Source organism: Ursus americanus, chromosome 23, assembly GCF_024610735.1.
Source record: "Ursus americanus isolate L20-20 chromosome 23, mUrsAme1.1.p, whole genome shotgun sequence".
NCBI classification, from domain to species: Eukaryota; Metazoa; Chordata; class Mammalia; order Carnivora; family Ursidae; genus Ursus; species Ursus americanus.
Window position 1 is genome coordinate 5,817,807 of NC_142149.1, and position 4,338 is coordinate 5,822,144.

A 4,338-nucleotide genomic window follows, 5' to 3' on the forward strand; every position below is an offset into this window, starting at 1 on the left:
GTATTTTAAGAGGGTAGAGAATGGATCAGAGGGGGAAGGGAGAGAAATTACAGGCAGAAGAAGTAGAAGAAAATTATAGTAATCTTGGTTTGCCATGACGAGTCTCTAGACAAGGGCAGCATAGTAGCCATGAAAACAAAGGGATGGATGCTTCCTGCTGCCAAGACCAGAACCAGCATCAGAAAGAGCTCAGGGGGTGCCCAAGGTTTGGGTTGAGGGCGAGCTGAGGAGTTGGCTGTCCTTGTAATTCCTTCCAACACAACCGTCACTAGCTGTGCTTTCCACCGAAAACGCAATGGGATGGGCTGGTATTCATATGAGTTGCTGTGCCCAAACGGACTGACGGATTGATGTTCAGCTGGAGGGAGGTTTTTAATAACAAGCCTCAGGGTTCTTTTTTTTTTTTTTTTTTTAGATTTTTATTTATTTATTTGACAGAGATAGAGACAGCCAGCGAGAGAGGGAACACAAGCAGGGGGAGCGGGAGACGAAGAAGCAGGCTCATAGCGGAAGAGCCTGATGTGGGGTTCGATCCCATAATGCCGGGATCACGCCCTGAGCTGAAGGCAGACGCTTAATCGCTGTGCCACCCAGGCGCCCAAGCCTCAGGGTTCTATCCTTGGTAGCATCCTAATCAATATTTTTATCAATGACTTACTCCGGGGGGCAGACCAGGACTCAACATGAGCGATACCTTTTACGTAATTAGAGCTGTATAGAGGAAATAGGAGAGGCTGCCCTGAGTGGCAATGAGCTCCCCAGTACTACAGGGATCCAAGCAGAGGCTGGGAAATTATGGAGATAATAAATACATCAGGTAGCAAATACGAGATAACCTTTTGTGACGTCTTCTGACCCTGAGAGACAAGGAGATCAAGAAATCCAGCAGCTTCTACACATGAAAAGATGCTCAGCCCCACTTGTAACAAGCGACATTCACATTAGACTCCCCCAAGAGAACAAAGTTTGGAAGGCCTTCGCCACCCGACTTCAAGGTTTATAAAGCCACGTCATTAAGGCAATGCGGTATTGACCTGGTAACAGGAATCCAAAAATAGATCCAGATATATATGGTCAATTGATTTTTGAGAAGGCTGCAAAGGGAGCTCGGTGGAGAGAAGGTAGTCTTTTCAACAGACTGCACTGGAAAAATTGAACATTCGGATTAAAAAAAAAAAGAACTTGGAAATAAAGCTCTCACTCTGTACAAAAATTAACTAAAAATGGGTCCTACACCTAATGTAAAACTGTAAGAAAATATAGGAGAAAACCTTGGCGACTTTGGTTTAGATTTCTTCAATACCAAAAGAACAACTCACGAAAGAAAAAATTAAGTTGGAACTGAGTGGCTGGGGACAAGAGTGGGAGGGGAGAAAGTTGACTGTATGTATTTTTGTACCTTTTGATTTTCAAACCATGTGAATGTATCAAATATATCTTTAGAAAGTTAGCAACCTCTCACTTCTGGATACGTGCCCAAATGAAGTGAAAACAGGGACTCCAACAACTCTTTGTACACTCACGTTCACAGCCGCATTAGTCACAGTAGCCAAAAGCTTGGCAGCAACCCAAGTGCCCACCAGCAGATGAATGGACAAATAAAGTGTGGTCGACCATACAAAGGAATATTACTCAGCCTTAAAAAAGGAAGAATATTCTGCTACATGCTATGACACGGATAAACCTTAATGACCTTACACTAAGGACAAATGTTGTATGATTCCTGTTACTTGAGGTTCCTGGACTAAGCAAGTTCATACAGACAGCAAGTAGAACGGTGGTTGCCAGGGACTGGGGACAGGAGGGGAAATGAGGATGTAGCGCTAATGGGGCAGAGTCCCAGTCTGGGCAGATGAAAAAGTTCTGGAGATGGAAGGGGGGAAGGTTGCACAATGTTATGTACTTCATGCCACTGAACTGGTTAAAATGGTCGGTTTTATGTTATGCGTATTTTACCACAATAACAAAAAAATCACTAACTTCTGATTCTGGTTTTGCAGTTAGCTCTGGCTTACGTTACTAAGCAATATTCTCCCCTTTAAGGATATAGATGCTTTTTCAAACACACCTTTGATTTTTTCTCCAGTATATATCTTTTCCAAGTATCTCCCAATAGTTTTCTGTTCACCTCACTACTAAGTGATATTGCTATCACGAATCTCTTTCTCAAAAGGATCCCGAAATTAAGAAAACTGGGTTCATATAATTACACTGAGATTTCTGGCTGCTGTAAGCCCTAACAGGGTCTCCTTCCCTTGGGCACCCCCAACTCCCCTCCCACTTGGGTCTCTGGGGCTAAGGAAACCCAAAGCAATCAGTGTAAGACGGGCCCAGCTTGAGGCAGGCATCCTGCCGGGGTCTAAATGTGGCTCTTACCCTACTTGCCATGCCACGTGACCAATACTGTTTACTACTGTCTCAGCAGCCACAGGCAAACCTTATTATTACACAAACCCCTGATCACCAAACCACATATTCTGGCTGGCGGGTCAGTTCCGGAAGAAAAACATTCCTGCTACAGCTTTGGCCTACCCTTTAGGTTCACCTGTGCTACTAGAAACAAATCCAGGCTTGGAAATCAGGGTTCAAACAATATTTTTAAAGGAACCTAGCTTTTAGGTAAAGAAAGACACTCTCAAGGAAACACTGACACAATAACAATATAAAAAATATTGACACACATTTACCAGTGGAGAAGTGCCAACCATGACCTAGAACCTTCTCACTTAAACGCCGGGAATAGATTTAGAGGCTTTGTGTCTTTCCAACTTGGACTGCTTTAAGAGTTCATCCTCCACTCACCAGGTAAGGCTCAAGCCTCCAGTATAGGTAATATTTACATTAGCGCTCCTCCCCCTCCAGATAGAAATTGTTTCCCAAGCCCAACATTAGGGAAAGAGCAGTAGGAAAGAACCAAAGGATGGTGACCTTCACTTCTCATTAGTTCGGGGGAGTTAAGCTTTCCAAAAGGCTGATTCTCAACACTTGGAGCTGGCACTCCCTAGCAACTCCTCAAAATAGAAATGTGAAGGGCTTTCTGTTTTCCTCCATCTCACCGCCCAGCCCTGGCTCTCCCAGTCTAATCTTCTGATGTTGGGTCACCACAAAAACAAGGGGCAGGGTAGGGGTGGGGGGAAGTTCAAGGGCAGTTAACTCTCAATTATTTGGCCGCTGATTATCAAGGGGATGGTGTGTACTTCACCTCCCTGGTCAAGGAACTGCTCTGTGGTATCCACCAGTTTCTCTGTTTGAAATTCTAACAAAAAGAACCAATGAACAAGGAAGTGAAAGCTAACACAGCAGCTAAAATAAGACTTCAGAGAATTTGTGGATTTTATTTGAACACGCTGCCCCTGTTCCAGGGTTAATAATAGGCTACATTCTGATGTGTTCTGATCTGCAGAGTGATTTGCAAACTTTTTTATTCCATGGACCATTTTTATTTGACTCTAGATGATGAACCTTACCTGTGCCATTGCATTAAAAAAAAAAATTAAAACTACCTGTTAGAATACTAAGATCAGCCCTTCTTTTGCCAAGATTACCATAAAGACATACCAAAGTGGTATTTCTTCTTCCTTCCATGGTTCTCAAGCTTTTTCTGCCTCCACGCTGTTCTTATACAAGACCCATCCCCATTAATAACACTACGACAATACTACAAATGTTCCCGAAAAAACGGAGGAAGAGGCTACCTTGCTCTGACTCCCTGCCTTCCTGCCCTCTCAACTGAGAATCACTGAAATCATTTCACCCCAAAACATATAGAAAGGCCACAATAAATACTAATACAAGAAATCAGCCAGGGAACTCCCTGCTGGTTCCTTACAAATAATGAATGCACAAATGTATTAAGAACCTAGTAAGCGCTAGCCCCCCTGCCATATATACCTAGAGACAGAGATCCTCCCCATACCACCTCCAACGCAAGCACTCACTCCACATGGAGCTCAGAGAAGTTAAGGAACTTGATTTTGCAATCACACCTAGAAAACAACTGATCTGGTGGACCAAGAACTAGACTTCAGAGTTCCAGTCCTGGCTCCAGGTGACCCTGGCCCTGCCCCTCTGCCTCTCCCAAAAGTTACTCTCCACCCTTGTAAAATAAAAACGTGAAAACTCCTCCCTCCCCACTTCCACCGTCTAAGAGGCCCCATGGAAAGACTGAAGTATGTCGCTAAAGCTGAGTGTGTTGGGCGAAGCATGAGAAAACTCTCATCTCCTCTGATGCAAAAATCACAGGCTTGAAGGAAAACAGATTCAGTACAAAGCTCCCTCCTTTTTTCCCCTAGAGCCACACAAAAACTCGGAAGTGAGGGTGGGATGTAGCAGCACGTG

The 4,338-nt window shown here is 44.0% G+C and overlaps 1 protein-coding gene across 3 annotated transcripts in view; it reads right to left on the reverse strand.

Annotated features, from left to right (window-relative positions):
• Positions 1-4,338, reverse strand: part of TMEM94 (transmembrane protein 94) — a 34,328-nt gene that overhangs the window by 29,024 nt on the left and 966 nt on the right. The gene's annotated exons all lie outside the window — the stretch shown is intronic.